Source organism: Aotus nancymaae, unplaced genomic scaffold (assembly GCF_030222135.1).
Source record: "Aotus nancymaae isolate 86718 unplaced genomic scaffold, 86718_ANA_hifiasm-v0.15.2.pri h1tg000108l, whole genome shotgun sequence".
Lineage (NCBI taxonomy): Eukaryota > Metazoa > Chordata > Mammalia > Primates > Aotidae > Aotus > Aotus nancymaae.
The window spans coordinates 38466853-38494442 of NW_026988523.1; the positions used below are offsets into that span (position 1 = coordinate 38466853).

Consider the following 27590-nt stretch of genomic DNA (forward strand, 5'->3'; position numbering starts at 1 on the left):
TAGTCTATGCCTAGAGATCTGAGTTACAGTACTGTGAGGTTCCTCCTCTAGGCTTCTCAGTTTTAGTAATTTCAACTTCTTCGCTTGTTCTCCTTCGTTCTAGAGATGGTGGCTGTTTTCTGCAATTGCTACCTCCCTGACACCTTAGTATTACATTCTTGTCTTAAGTTTCTTCTTAACAACTTACACCTAGTCAACAATGCATTATATTAACTTCTTCCTGTTGAAATAGTTGGTATGGCTTCTGATTGGATCTTGACAGTACAAGTGGCTAAAGGTGTGGAAACACTGGTAATTTTATACATTATTGGAGGGAGCATTAATTGACACATCCCCCACCCCTTGCCCCCTTCTCCTCAAGAAGGCTAGCAATTGACCAGCAGGATGTACACATGTAATATACCCCAGAGCCCAAAGTACAATTAAAAAAAAAGATAAGAGAAAAATCAAGCTTACTAAGTAAGTACCAGCAACATTGTCTGTATGCTATATTAAATCATTTAGTCCAAACAAAAAAGTTGCTTAGAGCAGTGCAGTTTAACAGAAATATAATGCAAAGTCTAGATGTATTTTAAGTATTCTAATTGCTGCATTAAAAAGGAGCAAAACCAAGCAGAAAAAACTACCTTTATCTGTATGTAATATGTTCATTTAACCCTCCAAATAAAAACTTGAGCATAAAATCAAAAAAATAAATAAATAAAAATTATATACACCTACAACAATGAAGAGAATTGGGAGAAGCTACTAGCAAGCAAAATATTTCTAAACATTACTGGAAGAGAAAAATGTAGATTACGGATTCTGACACTGGGCAACAAAAAATTATACACTAGAATATATGAGGGAGGTGGGGGAGCTGCAGCCAAGAAGGAAGAAAATCAACCCAGGAGAATCTGGAAAAACCCAGCCTGTCTCAGAGGCTTCCAACCATAGACAGTAGGAACTAAACCCTGAAAACTTAAAATCAACTCCAGCTATCCTTCTCCTAATCATGTGACCAGAGTGGTTGACATAGAAGTATTTTGCTTCTAGGCCAAAAATAAATACATAAACAAAGGGTACTTTCTAAGGAAATTGACCAAAATAGAGAGTGCAAAGGGAGCTAGTGATGGAATTGAGATCCCAAAGGTTTAGGAGCCCTTCAGATTGTGTTATTTAAGGATCCCCAGCCTACACACTGGCTCCCCATACTCAGCTGAAAAAGAAATCCCCCCGATGGATGCACACAGTGAACCCTCTCTGTAGTCCTGTTTTCAAATATGTTCATAAAAGACCATTAGATAATTGAGGGAAGAATGCAACACGCAGGTAAAAGACTGAGGTAAGAGAAGAAAAGTAACTCTAAAGGTGGCACAGATGATTCAGGAAACAGAAGAGAATTTTAAAATAAAACTGGTATTCTCAGAGATTATAATTTCATATAATTAGAAGTGGATGCTATGAAAAAGGAGCAATCAGAGAACCAAAAAGAGGTACTTAGAAATAAAATATATTATTGCCAAATTAAGAATTAATAAAGAATTGAAATATAAAATGAAGAAAATATCTCTGAAAATGGAACCTAATGAGTTCAAAGCAAACACAAAGAAGTATGAAATAAAATCATAAGAAGGTCAATCCTGAAGTTCCAATATCCAACCAGTATGAATTCTAGAAAGAGAAAACAGAGATTGGATAAGAATAAAAGAAATAATATAAGAAATTCCCAAAATCAGATAAATAATTTTCCAGACTGAGGTGGTCTGCTAAGTAACCAAAACAATGAATGGAGGAAAAAAATACCCACATCTGGTCCCAAATGTTTGGAATTTCAGAACAGCAGAGATAAAAAGAAAACACTCAAAATTTCTAGAGAGGAACAAAACAGTTCACTAAGTAATGAGAAACAGATTGACATCAGACTGGGTAAAGGAAGGCAAATTTTAAAAGAGAAAAACCTCTAAAGTAATAAAACAAAAAATATTTTCAATTTAGAATTCAATAGTCATTTTGACATCAATCCAGTATGAGAGCTGAAATAAAGACATTTCTAGACACTTAAGATCCCAAGGTATCCATCTCCTTCATACCGTTCGTTGAGAAATTACTTAAGACGTGCTCTAGAAAAGTGAAAGAGGCAAACTGAAAAAGACAAAGAAAGACTGGAACTCCAGTATAGCCGAGTAATGAAAGGAAGACTCAAAATGACACCTTTTAGGCCAATCTAACCATCCTTGATTAGAGATAAGGGTTCCACAAAAGAGGTATCAATAGGTCAGGGTTGTGCGGAGGGAAATAAAAGGATGCCTTTGGTTTGATGGTATCTTTACGGCTACAAAGACAGACAATAGGGGAACACAAGATAATTAGAAACTCCTAGAAACAAACAACAAGAAAAAAAGAGCTGGAAAGGAAAGACAATCATACCATAACATCTGGCTCTGCAGTGAACAACAGTCGCAAAATTACAGTCATGTAAACACTACTGAGCCTCTGCTTTTAAAATCATCTGTAAACAAAACTCATAATTTTTTATTGTGTTAAGAACAGATCATAACATTATTAAATTTAGTGATCTAAAAATATAAAACAAGAGAGATGAAAAGGGGAGGAAATAAGTACAAGAAAATACAGGGATATTAACTTCCTTATTCTGTAAAACGCAATGAGGTGCAAAGAAACACAGGAGACAGTTTCTCTACTGTCTAGAATTAAAGTAAATGTTACAAAGTAATTAGCAGACTAAAATGGTGATACACCTTCATTTATGTGTAGGGGAGAAGACAAGTTGACTCCTTTTCTATTATTGTTATTATTATTATTACTTTTTCTTTTTTTTTGAGACTGAGTCTCACTCTGTCTTGCCCAGGCTGTAGTTCAGTGGTGCTATCCTGGCTCACTGCAACTCCTACTACCTGGGCTCAAGCAATTCACCTGTCTCAGCTGCCCAAGTAGCTGGGATTACAGGCATGTGCCACCACACCTGACTAATTTTGTATTTTTAGTAGAAACAGAGTTTCACCACTTTGGCCAGGCTGATCTCGAACTCCTGACCTCAGGTGATCCACCCACCTTGGCCTCCCAAATCTTTTCTATTATAATAGGAAGTCTATAGGTAATGTCTAAAATTGGCAAAATAAGAAATAGCAATGTAAGAGTTTTTTAGAGAAGTGGAGGCTACCTCCATAAAAACATAAATAATTTTAAAACTTCAAAGCAATTGCCTCTGTGGAGTGTGATTGGGGGTAGAATGGTGAAACGAGAGATTTGTTTTTCTTTAAAACACTTCTGCACTATTGCACCTTTTCATTACAAGCATAAGTTAGTTGGATAAAATGTAAATATATCTATAAAATTTTAAGGGAAGTGCTACTTCACATATTTGTGAGGCTTTAGACATTGGGATTTCAAATAGATATGGGAAATGTAAACAAGAACAATAAATATCTTATGAGATTATTTAAACTGACCTAATAATCTTTCCACTATTTTCTTTGAAGTTTTCAGTCAGGAAAAAAAAAATGAACAATTTGAAAACTATGAAATTTCCTAGCTTTTCCTGTTGAAATTTCCTCAAAAAGCTGTTCCTTCTATTCCCAAAGTGTTAGTGAGTTAAGATAAGGAAAAAATAAAAACAAAACAAAATACTGAATAGGATATGAGAAGACCAAGGATTTATGCCCCACATCCAAATCTGACTCACCATAGGACTTTTAGAAAATCAATGCTCCTGCTGACATTTTGTAAGTGCTTTTGCAAAGTGAGAGGGTCTCTCTAGATCAGTGGACCTCAAAGGAGGTGATACCTCACTCAAAGGCCAGTGTGATCATTTTTTGGAGGAGGGGCATTTTTTTTTTTTTTTTTTTTTGAGACAGGGTCTTCTTTCCATCACCTAGGCTGGGGTGTAGTGGCGTGATCACAGCTCACTGCAGCCTCAGCTTCCCAGGCTCAAGTGAGCCCTCACCTCAGCCTCTCAAGTAGCTGGGACTATAGGTGTGCACCACCACACCCAGCTAATTTTTTTTATTTTTAGTAGTTGGGGTCGGGGGGGTATTTTTCACTTTCACAAAGATTAGGAGACATATTGGCCCTAGAGGGCAGGAGTCAGAATGCTCTAAGTCCTCCAGTCCTGGGGACAGTCCCACAAAACAAAATTGTCCGTCGTGATTCTCAAAATGTCCTTCCAGACTCTCATGTAACTTTTAAACGTGTATTTATATAATTAAGTTTAGTACTTTCTTCTATTTGTTTTACATGTAAACATCAAATATATTTTATAAAAGTTTAACCTTTTATAAATACCATGGAACACGGATACCATGTAAATTGAGAGATTATTTTGTTTTACTTCCAAATTTGACCAAGTCTTGTTTACCAGTTCATAAAATTGCATGACCGATCACAAGGCTGTTAATCTTTTATTTCATAAGTCTTCCAACATGTATCAGGCCAAATTTGTGGCCGTTGTATTCACCTTGAATCTACTTACAGACACAAGCATTCAATGTCCTCATTATATCATCTACTGAAGGCATGCCCAAGCATTTTCATATTGAAATACATAATATTTTATTATGCATTTATTTCCTTTTATTTATTTTTATAATTTAAGCATTCTATTGACATGTTTACATTATGTGGTAGGTTATATTATCTATGGATTTTATTTCAAAATAATGAAGGGAATGTTATAAATTAATTGTTATATAAAAAGAACATGGCTCTGATAGGACCAAAAACTAGTGGTTTGAGTAGTTTTTACAACTCTTTCCAAGTATATAGTTCTCATTTTTAATAACACCTGTTTTGCAATATGTTTTTCATACTGATATGGAGCACAGTGTGCTCTCTAGATGGTTATCTAATGATTAAAAAAAAATCAAGGCAACCTAACAAGATGCCCAATTGGGCATCAGATAACTATCTAGAGAGAACATAGTCATCTAAACATCTACAAAGTATCCAGATAGTCTAGAATATTGGTTGCTTTCTCCCTCATAGTCATTCTTGTGTAGAGGCTAAATGCAATGAGCATGGATGTTCCAGGCACCTGGTGGGTCCTCTTCAGCATCTGTTGTACCAAGTGAGATAGATATCCCACTGCCTTCCTATAGCCACTGCAAACATGTCACTAAGTATCTGCTGTTAAGCAGCCAACCCATACCTTATCAGATCTCAACACCCTACTCATACTATTTCTTCTGCCTAGAATTTTCTTCTCAAAGTTCTGCACTAGGCAAAATTCTACTTGACTTCCAAATTTTACTAAAATATTATGACTCCCGTGAGCGCCTCCTCGGCTGCTCTTTTATTGCTTTCCTCCCTCCCTATTGTCTAAGAAAAATGGATCACTCCCACCAGTCTTTATTTACACTCACACACAACAACATATGTATACACATACATGTATATATGCATATACATCTATCTGATATTTATTACATACATGTGTGTATGTTATATGTCATACATATACATAGATGTACCAGAACATGTATATCATGAAAGCATAACCATATGTTTATATGATTCCCCTCTTGCTAGACTGAGGGCTACCTAATGGCAAGAACTATCTCATTCGAGTCTTTACCTACAGTGTTTCATTCAATAAGAGGCTCTCAGTAAATATGCATTAGCAGTGGAGGAGTACATGAAAAAAAACTGAAGGATTTCCTGAAATTTTCACAAACGTGTTCCTGTTTTCATTGCCTCATTCTTAATATTTTCTCATGACATATCATATCCCCTTACTTATCTGTAACTTACGAAGTCTTTTTGTGTTGGGTTTGCAGGACTACAAAAATGTGTCTCAGGACACATTGACAATGGGGATTCCCACCACCGTAATCTCTTGTAGGCAGCCGCTTATCTCCTCTGTACTACAAATGTCAGAGAAAACTTCCCATTGTCAATATCCCCTTACGCCTTGTACTGATACCTCTAGAAATACTTTAAGTGCCCCAGTGCCTTTTATAGTAGATGGAGCAGAAATGGCAATAGGCATCCTCCACATCAATATTTATCCCTATAATTTTGTCTTTCTTGTTCCTTACTGACACTCTCTGTTCCTTCTCTAACTCTTGTTGTTTCCTGCAGCGTTAGTCTAGTTCCGTTCCTACTGGGTGCTCCTGGCTAAAGGTCATTTTGCCCTGCCGACACCAGGTGTATATGGTCCACCATGCACTACTGCAAAAGCTTAGGAAGGGGGCTGCTCATTGGTTTTTTAATCTCCTCCAAAGCCCCTTTATCGATGTTTATCCTGGGTTCCTTTCCTTAGTTCCAGGACTTGCTTCAGAGATCAGCCTCCCCGTCCTCTCAGGACAGCCATCTGCCTTGGCCACCACACACTCCTTGCCTCTCAGTGAGAGCCACACTTAACTTTCTGTCAGAGAGACTGCATGTCTTTTACTGAAATACCTTAGACCCACATCCTCATACCAAACATTCTCCTACTGCCGGATTTTCTCTCCTACTTCAGGCATAAGGTTTCCATATCATCTCAGGTCCTTAAAATAAAACCTATCCAGGGTGCAATTGTGACTAGCAACACATAAAAGCCCACAACAAACATAATGTTCCTGGAGTACCTTTAATACTGCAGGCCTCACAGTCCCAAGAGAAAGAATAATATTGTGGCCTTACTACTTATGCACAGGAACAGAGTCAAAAGATGTTCTGGGACACTTTCTTTTAACTAAATAGCAAATACTGATAAACTCACCTCTGTGAAGAAAGTGAAAAAAAATACAGTACAGTCCTAAAACACATATTGTCCCAAACACGGAATACATACAAAAAGTGCATACTTCTAAAGATTTTCTCCAGAATACTTTAAACAACTTGATAACAACTTACTTGCTCTCTGGTAGAAACAAGAGAAAAGTGGGCCCCAAGCACGATAAAAAGCAATTTTTAAACATACCCAGATTTTATCCTTTATTATTCACTGAAGGTCTCCATTTCCTTATTCCCCTAATTATAAGGTTTCATGATCGAGATTACTCTCACTTTCATGCTGCGCTTACTTTCCTTTGTCTCAAGGAAGGAGTCTAGTTTTGCTCTATTCAATACAGTATCTGCTAGCCACATGCGACAATTTAATTTTTAGTTAAAATTAAATAAGATTTAAAATGCAATTTTTCAGCCATGCTCTCCGTAATTCTTCAGCCATTCCTCCAAAGTGCTCATAGCCACATTTGGCTAGTGACTATTTGGACTATGCAGGTAGAAAACTTTTCCATCACCACAGAAAATTCTACTGGATAGCACTGGTCTAGAGGAATTCCCATTTCGGTCAGGACTGATTAAAGTCCCTTTGTAATAATAGTACAGAAAGGTAAAGGATTTATAAAACTCAGAGCCAAAATGTCTTGCCCTTTTTAATGTGGCTAAAACTTCTAGTGCCATAGAGTACGATCCAAGCAGTTCACACATAAAAAGATAGGAGCGCTGCCTGGGACATAGATGTTTATGGACACTGATGAGGTGGAGCAGGAAGAGGATTAATAAAATATTAACTTTAAAAAGTGAACTCATGAGCTGAATGCAAGGTACTCAGAGGCAGCGCCGAAAGCAGCATGACGTGATCACTTTAGGAGTAGTCAGAACATGTTCTAAATTCCCTTAGCCAGCTTTTCAGAGATAATCCCTAGATTCAGAAATAAAAGGGTGGAAAGCAGGGGTGAGACTGGAAAAATGAGCAATGGAAATCGTAAGATCAGCATTCTATTTCCGGTATCGAAACTCACCACTCCAGAGCCTGTGTGTGTAGTGTGCAGATATGCACACAGTGTCCAGCTAAGGGAACAAGTGGGGACTGCTATCTCCCCCCACGACACTCACTGAGCCATACACTATGGCATAACGTTCACCCATTTATTCATATAAAAGCTCCATGTGGGCTAGCAGGAGCCCAAATGAGCATGTGGGTTTTATTTAATTCTTCTTCTTTAGCATCTCAGTTATATCTTCCATAAAATAAATGCAATAGACCGAATAGCTGTATCCTAACTCCTCAAAGCAGTGGATGTGTTTCCCCATATGACAAAAGGGACTTTGTAGTTGTAATTAAATTAGGGATCCAGATATTATCCTGGATTATATAGGTGAGCTTGATTTAATGACAAGGGTCTTTATGAGAGGAAGGCAGGAAGTCAAAGAGGAGAGACAATACTGTAACACTAGCTCTGAGGATGGAGGAAGGGGCCACAAACCAAGGAATACAGGCAGCCTCCAGCTGCTGGAAAAGGCAGAAAAACAGATTCTCCTCTAAACCCTCCAGAAAGAATAAAACCCTGAGGACACATCCATTTTAGACTTACAACGTCCAGAATTGTAAGATAATAACTTCTGTTGGTGCTATTCGAAGTCACTAAACTTGTGGTCACTTGACACAGCAGAAATAGAAAACTAAACCAATGGCGTGTTATGTCTAAAATCCTTTTCAACTTAACAAACTAATTCCACAGCTTTGATTCCTCCTTAAAAAGAAAAAATATGGATTACTTTTCACTTAAGAAGAAACAGGCATTCTTTGGTACTGATGAAGACAGGGCAGGAAAGAGAAGCCCAGAATCCATGGCGCAGCATTTCAGCATACAAAAAAGGCAAAAAAAGCTTCTGAGTCTGAGACATGGAGCCAGTAAAGTGTCATCTCCAAGAGACACTTTTCAAGACTTCTGCTGTCTAAAGGGACTGCAGCCCCAGAATCGCAGCTGGGACTTAGTGAACACTCCACTGTGCATCTCGCACACCAGCACTATCCAGTCCAGGACACTAGGACTGAAGTCCCCACCCATCATGATAGACCATGTTCCTCTTTTCTGGTGACAGCACATAGTACTGCATGTTCACATCTCCAATGTCTCCCACAAGGACTGGTTCTTATCAAAGACCACCCCCCAAGTAATCTGCTCCTCCCCACAGAGCAATGCTTATCTCTGTTTCCACAGAGCATTGCTTTTCCAAATGCCTCTTCACCTTAGACTTCCCATCCACCCAGAGCTCAGTAATCCCTGAAGTGGACTCCCTAGCTCCCATGGATGTCCAGCAAAGTAAGAATGGCCCAAAGACCTTGAAAAGGCCTGCCATCCCACTCAATGAGTATGATATACAGCAGTCTCTTCCCTCATGAGGCAGTCTTATCAGCTTGGGTCTAGGCATCACAAAAAGAGGTTGCACCCACAGGCAGAGTCAGGGTGGACTTCAGCTGACTGGTGAAGACCACTCTTGATTTCTATTGTACTAATCTGGTCACATAGCAATTCTTGCTCTCTGCAGGAAACATGAAAGCCTTTTGGCCCATGTCTGTGGAAAAAATAAAAGGGCAGACATAAGAAATTGAATTATCCACTATATTTATAAAAGTCAATATAGAAAACGAGAGATTCACTTCTCTTAATCTCACAATTCCAGGTGTTCTCCACTACATCCTCTCCCCAGCCCACACAGGGCTCTTCAAAGTCTCAGACCAGGGACTGGCTCTCAGGCGTAGCCTGGGGCTGCAAACTGACTTCTGAGCCAAGGCACAGGAAGGCTGATGAGGACCAGGAAACAGTGAGAGTTTTGCCAGTTCAATCTTCCTGCTGTTATTCTCTAGGGTGACAATATCAGTATCTGAATTCTCAGGGCATAAATGTCTTAGACACCCTTGAATCCAAATATTAGCTAATGTGTGAATCATTTTCCAAAACTGCCTATGAAGGCATTAATTTGGAGATAAAGTACAGGATCATTCACAGGCTGGGAAATGAAGAAGTCATTTATTAGAGTTTCTGGCATTCCCAGAGCATGACATTTCTATGGTCATAATTGAAAACCTGGGAAAAATTCATTCCATTCACCATTTTAAGGAAATTATTCAAAATATGAAAACTCTTTTTTATCCTAGCATTATTTAAAGAGGTAAACAATTAGAAATAGACCAACTACTCATTGTGCCCACTGTTTCAAGCCAGAAACCCCTCCACTGCTTTGTCTTCCTAACTTCCAGTATCCTCTTCCCCCATAAGCACTTTTCAGATCTTTATGTCCCTCCTACACCACTGATTAGAACCATGTAATCTCCCACCTAGATTTCAACAAACCTCTGCTTTATCTCTTCACAGTCTCCCTGTCTCTCTCCAAACTAGCCTTCACAAAGCAGCTAATGCAGTCATTCTGAAATAAAAATATCAGTTCTCACACTTAAAATATTTCAGTGGATCCCTATATTAGGGTTTGCAAACATCTGCATGGAACGCACTCCAGGGGGCTTAACCAAATGTGGGTTTTTTTAACCTCACTCCATAAACAGTCTGCAAAGAGGGAGCTCGGTACTGGCACAGTAGTTCTGCAGTAGCATCCAAGAAGCAAAATTGTTCTGTCTGTCTGCTCTACCCTTCCTAGTGATGACCTTCAGTCATTGCTGCCATCCCAGAATGAAGAGCAAGGAAATAAATCAGCAGAAACTGCAAACTTCCACTCAGTATCAATTGGCCAGACTGGTTCACACAGCCACTCCTATCTCCAAGGGAGGATATAAAGTTGAGTATTTTAACCTCCTAGTCACTACAGAAAAGCAAGGCAAGAAAAAAGCGAGATCGAAATGGGTGTTAAACGAGCCAGCCCTCTTAATTCTTAAGAACCTCAGCTCCTTGACAATTGGCGCCATGTTTGATCCTCCAGCTTCACTTCTCTCAACACCCCAGGGTTGATTTTTCAATTCTTTTTGATTTTTCAATGCTTAAAACATGCCAGTATGTGTCTTACCCCATGTGTTTACACGTGCTATTCATTCTGACTCATCCTCATTTGGCCAGCTAACTCCTTCTCTTCTTCCATTCTCAACCTTCATGAAACATCCTCTAGGAATGATTTCTGCACCTCCCAACTCTAGATTAGGTGACCATCCCACTTATCAACTGTGTGGACATTGGCTACTGGCTTGTGCACATTGTCCACTGTGACAAAGTCCTTGAAGAGGGTGACCAGGACCTGTCATGTTCACTATTATGCTCTCAGTGCCTGTTCCAGACTCTGTCACGTAGTTAGGGGTAATCATTGTTTATTGCAGAAACAAGGCAAAATACTCATTGACATAGTTGTTTGTTAATGCTATTCCTGACGATATTGGACTATATCTTATTCTAAGCAAGTAACATTGAGCTTCCTTGTCTCAGGGGAAGTTTGTAACACAAGCAACCAAATATGTTGGAGATAATCGCCTATTTAGTATTTGTTCTCCAAAACCCTGAGTTCTTGCAGAGATTATGCTGGGAGTTGATGGGGGCAGACACATGGAGGCTTGAGGTGTGGTCTTCATTCTTCCAGGAAGGTCTAGGGGGCATCAGGGACCTGGCTCACTTTCTGCCAGCCCTCTGGGAAAGGAGCAGAGGCCCTGAGAAGATGGTTGCAAAATGTACCTCTAGATCAGGGGTGTCCAATCTGTTGGCTTCCCTGGGCCACATTGGAAGAAGAAGAATTGTTTTGGGTCACACATAAAATACACTAACACTAATGATAGCTGATGAGCTAAAAAAAAAAAAAGAAAATCACAAAAAAATCTCATAATGTTCTAAGAAAGTTTGTGAATTTGTGTTGGGTTGCATTCAAAGCTATTCTGTGCTGCATGCAGCCCACAGGCCACAGGTTGGACAAGCTTGCTCTAGATCCTTAGGACTCCCAACCTGGACCAAGTATTTGTGGCCTACTTGGCAGAAGCAGCAGAGTTAAAGACATCAAGGATGTCTGTAGGTGGCCTTGGGCAATGATCATCTCTGCAGTACCCAGTGGGCCTCTGAAATTTAAGTGTTAATGTGAGACTCCTGGAACCCTTACACAACCTTAGGTCAATGAATAGGGAATCCCAATGGTGACTAAATTAGAATTTTTCAGCAACTCTGTGGGTCAGAAGCTCAGAGACTTATTTAATTTGATTTAAACCAAATAGAGATGTGACATTTCTTGCTCACCTGAGTTTATTGAATAAGATTTATATTCACTACATAAATGGATGGCTTAGTGATTTATACTGCACACATGTGATGGATGAAATAATAAGCAGTCATTCAAACTAACAGTGACTTACTGAGAGAGAAATAATAGACCTCACAATGACAAAGTCCTGTAAATGGTGCTTATTACCTGGTTTTATTCTCTCAGGACACCCTTATTTCAACGAAAAATTTGGATCCATTCAGTCAAGGTCTTTCAATACAAGAATATCTAAAATATGTTTATCAAAAACCCTCACAAAAATAGCAAATGAATCCACTGAGAGTGACTGCACTCACAATCTATAATGAGAACAACATGTTTATTGTACCTGTACAGTCATAATTACTTGGCCTTTCAGGCTAGACCATGTGCCATGATTTGCTGCTTCTATTTCAGCTCACTGAAGAAAGGGAGAATCCTTAATCTGTGTAAGATAAATGAACTAGTGTCTGTTCTGGCTGCATCTAGATGCTATTTCCCGAGTACCCCAGTATTCAAAACTCCCATGCAATTTAATCTACTCCTTTGCTTTGGCAACTTGGTTATCAAGCCTCAGTATTTGTGCATGCACTTGCTCAAAGTAAAGCTCCGGAGGCCTCAGTCTCTATTGATTTTTCTGCAACATCTGACTTTTCCCAGGCCTTACCTACCTGGAAAAGAGAACTGAATCACATCAACTGAAATGCTCCATGGCCCTTCGTCTTGCCCAGAGTTATACTCAGTTATTTCTGAGAGTCTCTAGGTGTGTTCATATGAGTTCCGCCCTCTCTTGGACTTTTACTGTTGTTCACTTTTCTGAAGCTCACAAAACCTCAGGTAGTGCCTCAGCCACCCACTGCCACCACTTCTGCCCACTGTGATAAGCCAATGATCACTCCAGGGATGCCAAAGGGCATCCTAAGCTGCCTCCCCAGATGCCAAGGCTGGATGTTCTCTCTTTAGTCCTCAAGGCAGGGAAGCTTTGCTATCTTCCCCATAAAGCAGAGTAAACTTTTTTCTCTGCCACTCAATGGAGTACCAAATCTGCTTTGCTTGTCCTCCCTATATGGCTGAGTTCTCCAAAAATACAATTTATTTGGCTTCTATGTAGCCCCAAATCTCCAAATGGCTCATGTATAGATCCATGGGGCCCAACTAGGAGAAAAACATCTGAGATATACACTAAGCTATCCTCCTATCTCAAGTTTTCTCCCCAAATGTCTCAAACAGGGACAAAAAGTCCTTGGGCAAATGAAGTCCTCCTGGTTCTGCTTCTATTTTATCAGACATGTTCTAATCCTGTTTTACGGTCTCTGCTATATAGGGAAGGCCATAACTTGCTGGAATTTAATAGTAGGCTACTTGCTTTTATCTCTCTAGTCTTGACTGAATGGATCCAGGGATAGATGGTTATCTATCCCTGCCTACTTCTAAACCACAGACACAAAAGCAAAATATCCTCACTGACAACCAGGATCCCCTGAGATTTACATAAAGCTTTAGGTAAGATGTGCAAAATACGTGTGACTTTCTGTCTTCTACCTAGCCTATGGAAGATTCTGAAGCTGCGACTGAGTATATGAGCCTTTTCCTTGTATTGTCCTCTATGCACAATTGAACCAAATGAAGTGATCTAAAAATTACTTCCCGGAGCCCAGCGACTTTAATCATAAGTTAATCACAAATTATTGACTCATTTATTTTAAGAAGCTATGTCCTGTGCATTGTGATTTTTCTCAAATATTCCCCACCAGGAGAAAATACATGTGTCCCCAAGTTCCATTCAAAATCTCACCACATCTGAAGACTTCTTTGAACTGTGTTCCATCCACAATCTTCCCCTCCTTTACTTCAAAAGTAAAATTAATCCGTCTATTAGTTTTTACTCCTGTGGTTCACCAATCCCTAATCTGTTACAACACATATCTCATTGGAATATAGTTGTTCGTATATCTTCCCCACCTGTAAGCTACCAGGACTGAGACTGCATCATCTTCATTGAATCAGTGATTCATGAATTCATTTATTCAATACATACCTTGTTTCACTATGTGCAAGGCACTGTGCTAGGTCCATTTATCAGTCCTCTATCTCAAGAGACATTAAATGACTAGTTTTTACCTAAACAAAAGAGAAGAAAATAGTTAATTAAGAAACATAAAAGACTCACTCACTGAAAAACAATTTTTTAAAAAATGCAGCATGCACCTGCAGTCCCAACTATTCTGGAAGCTGAGGCAGGAGAATTGCTTGAAGCCAGCAGTTACAGACTGCTGTGTGCTAAGATGGTGCCTGTGACTAGTCACAGCCTAGGCAACGAGCAAGACCCCATCCCTAAAAATCTAAAAAAGCAAGAATTGCCCAGCTCCTCCCTCAAAAATAAAAAAACTTGCATTATTTAGTTGATTCCTTCAAGCATTTCTTCCATGATACATCCAGCTGTTATTCCAGTCTATAATGCTTCTCATTTCTCCAAATCCCTTAAAGCAGGGGTCCCCAGCCCACAAGCTGTAGACTGGTATCAGTTTGTGGCCTGTCATCATGGCCTGATGGTTTTGAGGGGCTTCTCTCTCCCTCTTTTGAGTGAACTCCAAAAATGGACATAAACTCTTCTCTCAATTCTCCAGAATACAGCTAAGCCCATGCTATTATATTGAATAAAACATCACTCAATTATCATAAGAAAAAAAATGATGCAAAGAGAAACTTAGATCTGGTTCTTGGATATGAGTATTCTTGGAACCCACAGGTTCTGGCTTCTCCTCAAATCACCTCACTCACTTCTCTCACAAGTCAAGGGATGCCCTGAGGGAAGAGCCAAGGAAGACTCTGAAACATTGCTATCCTCCCTCTCCAAGCCTAGACCAGAGAGATCAAGTACCTAAGATAGGAATGAGTTCCCTCTCCTTCCTGCTCCACATTTTCCTGAGTTAAGATTATCATCCTCCAGGCCAGGCACAGTGGCTCACGCCTGTAATCCCAGCACTTCGGGATGCCAAGGTGGGCGGATCACGAGGTCAGGAGATCGAAACCATCCTGGCTAACATGGTGAAATCCCATCTCTACTAAAAATACAAAAATTAGCTGAGCGTGGTGGTGCAGGCCTGTAGTCCCAGCTACTCAGGAGGCTGAGGCAGGAGAATCACTTGAACCCAGGAGGCGGAGGTTGCAGTGAGCCAAGATCGTGCCACTGCACTCCAGCCTGGGTGACAGAGTAAGACTCCATCTCAAAAAAAAAAAAAAAAAAAGATTATCATCTTCCCAGAAGGATCTACATTGATAATGCCCACACCCTTTGTGTGAAACTCAAGATCTACCTTTATGTGCAGCCTTACCTAGGAACCCAGACTCAGAACGTAATAGCCCAGCCACAGTGTGAAAGACAAGCAAGCACACAGTTACAGTTAGCAGGGATGAGTGGATACCGCCCTACACTGTCAGCTCCTGTGACCTGCTTCTCCTAACCAGCTTCTTTTGTTACTCTTTTTCCCTTCTCATGGCCATAAACCTCACTTCCCATTGGGCACTTTGCCCCATCACACTCGACTTGCCTTGGACTTTTTTTTTTTTTCACCTCTGACTTCAGAACATCCAAGCCAGGGCCTTTTGCTTGTCCGCTCACACACACATAACCACCGGAAAATAGAAAAGAGTGAACAGTATCTGCTGCAGGAGACCATGGATTACATCATAAAGCAAACCTGCTACAAACATGAAATGTCTTACCAGTTTTGTGTTTTATCCTAAAATGAGTACACATACTGCATTCTGGTTTCTAACAGACTGATTTTTTCCATCTTCAATTTAGGTTCAAAATTACTCAAAATCGTATTAAATAACCCAACCATGTCCTATCTCTCTTGGGTAAGAGCTAAGGCTGATATACAGAGCATGTCACTTTCAAGGTCTGGACTGAACTGAACTGAGCTGATACTTGACAAACCAGATTCGGCAACCAGGCAATTGCTCTTGTCTGTCTGGTATAATATTTCAAGAGTCTAGGCTCCCTCATTAGATATAATTAGAATCAGATTTTGATGGTGGTGGTTTAGTGTTTCACGGAGAAAGAGGTATTTGTTTGTTTTTATGTTTTATTTATTTATTTATTTATTTTGAGACGGAGTTTCGCTCTTGTTACCCAGACTGGAGTGCAATGGCGCGATCTCGGCTCACCGCAACCTCCTGGGTTCAGGCAATTCTCCTGTCTCAGCCTCCTGAGTAGCTGGGATTACAGGCACGCGCCACCATGCTCAGCTAATTTTTTGTATTTTTAGTAGAGACGGGGTTTCACCATGTTGACCAGGATGATCTTGATTTCTTGACCTCGTGATCCACCCACCTCGGCCTCCCAAAGTGCTGGGATTACAGGCGTGAGCCACCGCGCCCAGCCCTTTATATTTTATGTTTATGTCAGTGTAACCACCTAGGTGAAAAACCAAAATAATGCTAATGAGGTGCCAACATTTTCAACTTACTCATGGTGGAAAATTTGATGAGTATATTTGCTTACTGAGAAATCAAATCGTTTTTATCATTTGTTAGGTTAAGTGATTCTGATCCACTGGTCAGTTTATTTTACTATTTTTGAAAAATCATGCCAAATAAATTCATTTTAAGCAACAAAAAAGAAGGTAGTGTTTTTTATTCTACCATCAAAGTTATAATTTATGTCACATCCACATGAATAAAGAATTTCAAACGACTCGTATTTTTTCTTTCATCAGTTTTCAAGCATCATCTTCATTCTGGTATGTCATGGCCATAAAAACTTCAGTAGTTTTGCCTTACAGTCGCTTATTGTGAGTAGTCAAGCCCTTACAAATTGCTAAATAAGTAAAATTTGTAGTCCCCTCAATTGTTAAGATACGAATTTAATCAATTTAACCCATCTGGAAAGTTCACCTTTCGTAAGACACTTTTGTCTGTAAACTTAAGTAATCAATCAATCTTTAATTTGTAAACTCTAACCAACACCTTTTCCAGCTAATTCAGTATGAATATATATAGCTAGTAGGTAAAAATAAACAAAAATTCATTTTCAAAACTAGTTCCCTATTCATAATAAATTTCCCTTAGAAAATAACTTATAGTAAGTGAAAACAACAAAAATGTCTGAATAGAAAAATCTCTCGCTTTCAAACATTTTCCAAGTACAAGAAATATTTGTGCAAAAATTATAGCCAAACCTAAACTAAGTAAGTTACTTTTAGTTAAATAATTTCAAAAGCAAAACTATAAACATTGCTTCAAATTTTTACAGGAAAAAAATTTGAAAGATGGGTAAATGTGAATATTCTTCCTAAGATTTAGGATGTCATCTCCAAAAGTAAGAGTGCGGCTAAGTGTGCAGATTTTGAGGAAAAAAAAGTTTTCCACTCATTCACATTGAAACATAATAAAATCTGTACTTGGATAGGCGTCTAAGAACATCCTAAACCATTTAAGTTTAAATTTGCTGTTTACTGCCAATTAGCAATGACGAAGACTAGTTGTGTCATCTTCTATCTTTAGCCCGTGAGACCTAACCATGCCAGCCACACTCTCCTCCTCTGATGACTGCTTTTACGAATTTCCCTGACAATCCTACTCATTTTTGGTGATTTCAAGCTTGCACTGCAACCTGTCTTTACTCAAACGAGTCTACTTTGTCATTTGAGTGCAATCTATAAATGTTCATAATTTTAAGGGAGAAATGAATAATGACAGTAAAGTAGCAAAATCTGGAAATGTAGTTTTGTGTTCTTGAAACTATACAAATTAAATAGAGCTTTAGATAAATATTTGATTAATGCAACTATGAGAGAAATTTGAAATAAATTATGGAATTAGTCTGTGAGAAAGAGAAAAAAATAAAAACAAGGTCCACGGATCCAGATGCATAAGTCAGGATCTGTGAGATTTTACCTCCTTCCTTCCCCTGTTGCATACACACCCTACAACCCAGGCAGTAGAGAAACTGGGATCAGTGATTGGCCCAGGGATGTGCACCTGGCCCAAACTAAACCAGACCAGATCACTTGAACTTTCCAGAGCAAAGATGTAAGGTGTGAGCCTGGAAGCTGCCAGTGATCAGTTTCCAGCTACATAAAAGAACCAAGTATGAAAGGAAGAAGAGAAATGGAGAAAAGCAAAGGTGACAGAAAGCCCTGGCAGCATCCCTGAGGCCCAGCCATACATTTCTCCTCTTAGCAAATTACTACCTTGGACCTGCAGAGTCCTGATTTGTCTTATGGTGGTTTCTGTTAGCCTCCCTCCTAACACAACAAACAAAACATAATATAGAAAAAGAGCCCTCCCTTATCCTCTTTGTATCTATTTAATTCAACACTTATAGAACATGTACGCTTTATAAGTCCCTAGGGTTTGCTTTTTTAAGTAGCCTCACTTACAAATTAATCTAATTAGATACAGAGCTCTCAGCTCTCAAAGCACTTACTAGCCAGCAAATAAGTACTGCAGCAGCAATATCTGAGCTGGTTTTCAAGATGTGTAAGGAGTTTTCCAGTTGTATAAGGCAGGGATATGCATTCAGTCCAAGAAACACATACCGTGCAAAGGCAGAGGCATGAGTCTGTAAGACGTTTGGGAATGGCAAGTAACTCTCTATTTCTGAGGCTTAATGTATAGAGGGAAATGGAAAGAATGGAAAAATAGATAGGTGTAAACTCCTAAAAGGCTTTGAAGGACCTGCTGAGGGATTTGGATTGATTCATCCTCTAGGTCAGGATCTCTCCAAAAAGGAGTGAGCGCAACCCAGGCAGGGACAAAGTGGTTCCATGTTTTTATCTTTTTCTCTTTCTCAAGGAACCACCTTGTCCCTGCCTGGGTTGTGGCAAGGACAAGGGACCACCCACATAATTCATTCAGGCAAGACCAGCTACATAATTCATAGGGCCCAGTGCAAAATAAAAACTACAGGGCCACTTGTTCCAAACATTTAATCATTTCAAACTTGCAGCAGCAGAGATTAAACCAAGTATGGTGCCTTTCTGTACACAACTACACAGGTCGCACACTGAGAAAGTTTGGCCTGCAACCTAGGAAGAAAATACTGGAACCATCTTATATTTATTTTTATCAATTATTTCCTAATTTTTATTTCTATGGCTGTCTTATAATGTGCATAGGTGCATTTTTAATATATCATTCACAATTAATGAATATGTTTTACACGTATATGTAATTTACCAATAAATGAATATATTTTTAGAACATATATATAATTCATGAATAAATGAATATATAAATATTTGTAGAGTGTGCCTAAAATTTATAACTGGTAGTACATGTAATCAATCAGACTCTGCTATCATCTTCCTGAGACTGGGCCCAAATCCCCTGATGGAGGGAGTCTAGCTATTCTGGCCTGGAGTGTAAGGGGGAATAGGAAGAGAAGGTAAAAGAGAAGGAAGAGACAGAGAGACAGTGACAGAAAAAGGTAGAGAGAAACTCTAGCAAAGACAGAGAATGAAATTGCAGCTCTTCTCACACTCTAATATCGTTACAAAACATTTTTTAAAAGAGCACTTTTTTAAATTGAGTAAACCAAAAACCATCATAGTCATCAAATCTGACCTATCAATTAGAATCTCTCCTTCTTGGATTAGAGAGGATGAATAATAAGAAGAAAGAATAGTAAATATTTCTGCACTGCCCTGCTTATATCATTTCTGCTGACCCATTAGGCTGAAAAGGATCCATGGTAAATTGGAGCCAAGGCTATTCTCCCCAAGAAAGACAATCAAAGCTAAACCAGGGATGTCCTGATCACTCTCCCATTTCCCCTTTTCAGAACATCAGTCTGGAACCAGTGAGGCTATTGTTCAGCTCACAGGAACTGCCTACATAGTATTTCCCACAGAAGCTCATGCAGTGGATTAGAATATTACACTAACTCAGAGGCCATGTGATCCAGGAATTGACTCTTTATCCTATGTTTTTAAAAAATGTTTAATATTTACTCTACTTTTTGAAAGGAAAATAAAACATAAATGCATATTACTAAAAAAAAAAAAAAAGAAGCCAATATGAAAAGACTACATACTATATGATTACAACTCTATGACAATCTGGAAAGGACAAAACTATGGAGACAGGGAGAAAATCCGTGGTTGCCAGAAGTTAGCAAGAAGGAAGATGTGAATAGACAGAGCACAGAAGATTTTTAGAGCAGTGACACTATTCCACATGGTACTACAATACCAAGAGCAAACTCTAACAAACACTATGAAATTGGGGTGATAGTGACGTGTCTATGTACGTTCAAGGGTTATAAAAAATGTACCACCATGGTGCAGGTTGTTGATCATGGGGAAGCTGTGTATGTGGAGAGACCAGGGCATATAGGAACTCTATTTTCTGCTCAGTTTTGTTGTGAACTTGAAACTTCTCTAAAAAATAAAATTTATTATTTTTTAAAGCAAGATACATTTTTATAGAAAATGCCAATGATTTTTTTTAACTACCTGTGATCCCTTCCCTTTCAAGAAAACCACATTAGACTGGGTGTGGTGGCTCAGGCCTGTAATCCCAGCACTTTGGGAGGCTGAGGCAAGTGAATCACAAGGTCAGGAGTTCGAGACCAGCCTGGCCAACATGAAACCCCGTCTCTACTAAAAATACAAAAATTAGCCGGGTGTGGTGGCATGCATCCGTAGTCCCAGCTACTCTGGAGGCTGAGGCAGGAGAATCGCTTAAACCTAGGAGGTGGAGGTTGTAGTGAGCCAAGACTGCACCACTGTACTCCAGCCTGGGTGACAGAGCAAGACTCTGTCTCAAAAAATAAAAATAGAAAACCATATTAACACTTTAGTTTGACACTCTTTGGTATTTTTCTAAGTCCATGCATACACATATATGTGTGTATGTGTAGGCTTTCCTTATAAAAATGGGAAAATATGAGTATTAATACACTTTCTTTTTAATGGAAGTGTAGCATAGGTATACGTCTATGTCAAAACATTCAAAGACACGATGAAGTTAACTTTATTGTAATCACTATGGTGAGTCCTGTGAATTGCTCTACTCACTCAATCTCATCCCATCTGCACTGCTGGTATGATGATAAGCTAAACACTACATTCCCCAGGATCCCTTGTAGCTCACATTCTGGACATCAATCAGATTCTGTCAATTCAGTGAACTGACATGAAATGTGGAAGATGTAACTGTGGTGGGGGTCCTTTTCCTCCCCTCTATCAGGTAGTTTTGGCTGGCGAACAAGGCCATGGGAATATGAGATTTCCTGGCTACCATGTACCAGTGCTTATTCTCCAGAACCCTAGATCTTGAGAAATAGCTGCTACTGTTTTTTGATTCAAACTCTCTGCCTGGGATGGCAGCTATAGGATTATGTTCATGAAACTGGAATTTCTGTGGAGGCCTCAAAGGAAACATCAGTGTGTCATTTCTTAATTCTTCTAAGAGTCATTTTATTCCCAGAGGCCAACCAAGAGCCTACTTAATCTAGTTCTTATATTAATTTTGGCTGGACACAGTGGTTTATGCCTGTAATCTGAGTGCTTTGGGAGGCCAAGGCAGGAGGATCTCTTAAGCCCAGGAGTTCAAGGCTGCAATGAGCTGTGATTACAACACTGCACTCCAATCTGGATGACAGAGTGAGACTCTGTCTCAAAAAAGAAAAATTGAAAACAATTCTCTGTGTGAAATTATTTCCCACTTAAAATATTTAAAATAGTTTCTCCTTTACATTGAATACTGACACAATTCAATCACTTTAAAATTTTTATAATAAAGTAATAATAGAGTTCCTCCTCTGCCTATTTATTGTAACACAAACACAATCTTTTTCAATTTATTTTGCCTTTATACAAATCTACCCCTTATCTATCTGTCTACCTACCAACTCTATGTCTATACAAATAAAAAATGTTCTTGTGTTGCAAAATGGAATTATGCTGCACATACTAATCTGTGATTTGCTTTTTCCCCTGAGCATTTTTCTTGAATGGTACATGTATATCTAGTCTATTATTTTTAAATAGCTGCACAATATTTCATAGTATAGTGATAGCACAATTTATTCGATCATATTCAAAAATTTCCCTGTTGATAAACACATGTATTTTCCAAATTTTGCTGTTAGAATGTTGTAACAAATATCTTTTTACATATCACCTTAAGGACTTTGATCTTATTGCTGTAAGATAAATTTCTTTAAGTAGAATTACTGGGCCAAAGAATATGAGCCTTTCAAAATTTTAATAGATACTGTCAAATTAAATTCCAACAAGCTTCTACAAATTTACACTCCCAGCACAAATGCATGAAATGGCTTATGTCCCCATTAAACTAGTGATAACTGGATAGTAAAAAAATTTTTTTGCCAATCTAATAACACAAAAAAGTATGCCATTGTTGTCTCTAAATTGCTTTTCTTCTATTACAAGTAAAATCAATGTTTACTGGCCATCTGCATTTTATTTGCTGTGATTGTCCTTTCACATCTATACTTTGTCATTTTTTTCCATCTTTTTGTAAGCACTTTAAGTATATTTAAGATATTAGCCCTTTGTCTGATATACACACACACATGTGCACACACACACACACACGGAGAGAAAGAGAGGAGAGGAATATTCTTCCAGTTCGTCATTTGGTATTTGTTTTTGTTTATATTAACTTTGCCATCACAAGGTTTTTATGTAGCTATGGATAACTGTGTTGCTTAGAAAAGTCTCCATGACTTCAAGATTTTATAAATATTTTCCTAAATGTTTTAATACTTTTGGTGTTTTGGTGTTTTATATATAAAGATTTAACCCATCAAATGTTTAGTTTTGTAGATTGCTAAAAGTTAAGATGTAACTTTATCCAAGTGGATAGACAACAGTTCCAGCACTAATTATTGTCTAAGCCATTCTCTCCTTCACTGAAATGCTATACTCTATATGTACATGAATCTGTCTCTGGATTCTTATTTTTTTCACTGATTTATTGTCAATTTCTATTTTAATGTCATATTGATTTGATTCTAGTGGCTTTATACATACTAAGTCCTAGTATCTATTTTAAAAAAATCTCCCTACTATTATTTTTCTTTTCAAAAATTTCCTAGTATTTATTACATATTTATTCTTCAAAATCAATTTCAGATTTATTTTCTTTGATTAATATAAGCTGTACATTTTATTCAAATAATATTAAATGTATGCATGAATTTAGGAATGATTGAGATTTTATAATATGAAGTCTCTCATCCAGGAAGATGACATGTCCCTCCAATTTATTCATGTCTTGTCCTTCAATAACACTCCCTTTTCCTTCATATGGTTTTTGTGACCCTTCGATTAAGTTTTTCCTTGAGAGATTGGCAGTTCTGTAGAGTATGACAAGCTAGCATGGGCTCAGGGCTCCTTCCCTTGAGCCGAACTCTGGAGAAGTCACCAAAGTGAAAGGGAAGTTGCTGGACCCTAATACAAAAAAAAAAAGACATTGGAGAAATGCCTGGGAAGAACAGAGGTGACAGAACCCCGACATAATAGGAAAAAAAGATTAGGGCAAAAGGAAAGGAGGTCCTATAACTGGAGAAGGGACTAGGAAGCCATTTCCTGATTGGGTTTTTCACTGTCTTTCCCACATTGTCCTGTGAGGATTATTACCCATTCTATCAAGTGGGTTGGTGAGAAAAACTGAATCCCAGACCAGCACCAGCACCAGCGCAACTCACATCAGGGAGACTCTAGCTGGGTTGAAATGCTCATAACCAGAAGTGCACAGAGTCTGGCCAATTACTGAGCATCCTCTTCTCCTCCCTCCCTCTCTTACCTCACCCATATAAGAATCAGCCACAACAGGGCAAGCCATTCTCTGGAAAACAGAAATTCTTGGGGCAGAGGAGTTAGGTGGGCAGGGGATCCCAAAGGACAGGGCTATCTGGTAGCAGCAATGAAGTAAACAAAATAGTTGAGACCTTATTACAACACTAGAAGCTCTCCACACTGAGATCTACTCCATTCCCACTCCCAAACTCACCTAGAGGAGAACAAGCTGGAGTAAAGTACATATGACCACCGAGGTACAGATGACCTGTCAAGGTAGTTAATAGTTCTAAAGGAATATGTGTTTGCACAGAAAAGAACTAACATAGCAGACCTGAGGGTGCTACCATTAGAAACGCCTATTGGCTAGCCTAAACTTTCATTTTGCCGTAAGAAAATGCAAGGGTGCTTTTAAAAAAAAAAAAAACCATAGCGCAGGCACTTAATCTCAAATTATTGAAAGCATTCCTCTTGACATTTGGAACACTAAATGGATGTCTACAGTTACCATTTTCTTTTAAGTAAAGGTACCAGACAGTAGAATGAAACAAAAAATGGTTTAGGAGTCCATACTGAGATAAGTAAATGAATGAATAAATGAGGAGAAAATAAAACTTTTCACTTAACAGTAGAATGTCATTAATAAAGTAGAAGGAATGATGGAATTAGAAAGTGACCGTTTGATAAACTATCATAGTAATAATCAATCTATCCAAAAAACATAGATGGATGCTGTAACTAGTGAGTCAAAGTCTGATGGGAAATGATACATTTACCTAGTCTTAAAGTATCTCCTTACTACATAGTTAGTAATTACAAGAAGTAAGTTTAAATGGAGAAAAACTGATAAAATCACTTTAATCAAATGATCAAGTAATGAGAAAAGTCGAAATTGTGTTCCTCTTGATAGAATGCAATGAGAAGAAAATAGCCCCAATTCTGTGACAATTCTGCCAAAAATTCATAACTTGAATCTAATCATTAGAAGACATTAGATAAACCTGAACCAAGGAATATTCTGGCTACAGCCTTCAGGTGTTAACGTTCTTGAGAGTTAAAAAAAAAAACTGGAAAGGATGGGGAAATGCTCTAGAAATCAAAGGTGACTAAAGAAACGTGACAAGTAAATGCAGTGTATAATCCTGGTTTGCATCTTTTTGCAATAAAGGACATGATTGGGACAATTAGTGAAAGTTGAATGGAACATGGAAATTAGGTAATGGTGATGTATCACTGTTAATTTCCTGATTTTGATGGTTGTATTGGGGTCATGTAGGAGAAGGTCTTTGCTTGAATTACACACGAAAGTATTTGGGGATGATGGGGCATCATGTTGACAAGTTACTCTTAAATGATTCATTGAGAATACCTTATATAAAGTTTCGAGATGGCCACAGCTAATCTATAGAATTAGAAGTCAAAATAATGGTTACCTTTGGCTGGAGAACTGTGACTGGGAAGGGGTTATGGGGCTTATCTGATGTCTTCTAATGATTAGATTGAAGTTATGAATTTGGGGCAGAAATATCACAGAATTAGGGCCGTATTCTCCTCTTTACTAGAATTACTAGATCTGAGTAATGGCTCCACAGGTATGTCTGGCTTGGGAAAACTCACCAACCTACATACTTGTGATTTCTGCATTTTTCTTATGTATATTACACTTTAATTTAAAAACCAAAGAGGCCCTAACCTCCTAAACATCAATAAATCAGCACATGTGTTTAACACACACACACACACACGCACACGCACACACACAACAAACACACACAGCAGAAATCTCCCTATCAAGAAACTGATTGTGCTGCAACATTTTCTACATCCTTGAGGAAAATTCACCAACATGTATACTGCTTCTTATTACGGAGACAGCATTTGAAATACTTGTATCTCCTTGAAAAATTTAGAGATCTGTAGTGGTCTGCAACTGTTAGATCGCTCCTGAAGCTACCTGATCCCCTAGCTATCCCATATATTCTTAATAATCTTTTAATTTCCATTTTCCTACCTGCTTTATTCACAGAAGCAAAGTGCTGAAATAAATGTGGACTCTGTCTCTGGACATTCCCTCCTTTCTCTAAGGAGCAAGCTATCTCACATTTATAACAGGTCATTCTGCAAGCAGAATTATGGTCTAACAACTCCTTGCTTTTTAAGTAGTTTTCCATCCTCAGCAGAATCCGAAGCATTTCTTTGCTGTTACTGCCTTCTCTGGAATTAATTAATTCATCAAATATTTATTGAGAACATACTATGAACCTATACCATTCCAGAAACCAAGAATACAATAGGGAACAATGTCTCTACTCTCATGGAATTTACAGTCTAGCAGAGAATGCAAACTGTAGAGAAACAACAATTTTTTTAGACAGTGATTTTGGTTAGAAAACAGTAACAGGATTCTGATCTGAGACAGAATGATGTGAAGCCAGCCAGCCACATGCGGCTCTGAAGAAAGTGTGCTTCGGGCACGGAGAACATATGCAAAGGCCTTGAGATGGAAGTAAAACGAGCATATTGAGACTCACTGCTATACAAGTTCCGGTGACGGTGATTTTTTTCTGATGTGGGCGTGAGGATGCTACTGTTTCTGGTTTTACTGCTTATCCAAAGCATCTAAAGCTAGTGCCCGTCACATCACAGGCATTCAATATATATTGTGGAAGAAGTGATCAGACAAAATGGCAGAGGACTGGAATTCGAAGCGTCATGTTGTTACAGAAGGAGCAGAGGTCAGAAAACACAGGGCCACCAGGGCCAGGTAAAGGGTTTGGAATTTATACAAAGCGCAGTGGAAAACTTTTGCAGGTTTTTCAACAGGAAGAGACTTGATCTTACTTACATTTGAAAAGATAATTCTCCTTGTTTAATGGAAATGGGGAAGCCTGAGTGGAAACACTTCTTTGAACCCAGCTTCCCGGCAAAGGGCCCGTTGACTCCAACGTAATGCTACATGGTGAGTGCTTCCAGTCTTTGCTCTCAGGGGTCCAGCAGCAACCACTGTGTCCTAGACTCAGCTCCTCTCCAGCCACCACCTTTCCTCAGACCGAGAGTTCCCAGGCCCAAAGCAACTTGGGCTATTCAATGATACAGAAACCTTTCCTTCCTCTTTTTTCCCTCAGAAGCAGGATCTGACGTGCTTCTTCTAATGTCCCACCTGCTTTCTCTCCATGGCTCCTCCGTTCTTTTGAAGGGAGCCCTGTTGCTGCTGGGCTTTGAAAGCTGCAGCCAGCTATCCCTACAGATCCTGTTCCTCTTTCTTTTTTTTTCCAGATAGAGTCTCACTCTGTCACCCAGACTGGAGTGTAGTGGCGCAACTTGGCTCACTGCAACATCCGCCTCCCGGGTTCAAGTGATTCTTGTGCCTCAGCCTCCCGAGGAGCTGGGATTACAAGCATACGCCACTATGCCCGACTAATTTTTTTATTTTTTTAGTAGAAATGGAGTTTCGCCACATTGTCCAGGCTGGTCTCGAACTCCTGGCCTCAAATGATCCACCTGCCTCAGCCTGCTAAAGTGCTGAGATTACAGGCGTGAGCCACTGCACCCGGCCAGATCCTGCTCCCCTTACCTGCTGTGGGGCCAATGTGGTCAGATCACAGTATCTTCCTTTTCTTTTGAGGAACTTTCTTTTCTCACTTCTGAGGAACTGGAAATGGAAAAGGAGAATAAGATCTTGTAAGTGGATTTTTATCCTCCATACGTTTCTGATGTCCTCCTAAAAATCTGAAAGAGAGTTTTCTGAGTACATGCCAAATTCTGAAGCTTCCTCACCCTCTTGCTGACTCCTCTGTGTGTCTCTCAATCAACCTGTTTCCTGCAGCCACAACATTCTAGGTATAGGCCTTTCAAATTCTCCCCTTATGCTTT

The 27590-nt window shown here is 38.9% G+C and overlaps 1 long non-coding RNA gene across 1 annotated transcript; it reads right to left on the bottom strand.

The window, feature by feature from the left end:
* Positions 1 to 3848: 3848 nt before the first annotated feature.
* On the bottom strand, positions 3849 to 27369 carry LOC105715384 (uncharacterized). The gene is made up of 3 exons (XR_001107031.2): positions 27292 to 27369; positions 13976 to 14058; positions 3849 to 9288 (listed from the first exon to the last, which is right to left on the bottom strand). It is a non-coding gene; the product is annotated as an uncharacterized LOC105715384 (long non-coding RNA).
* Positions 27370 to 27590: the final 221 nt, after the last annotated feature.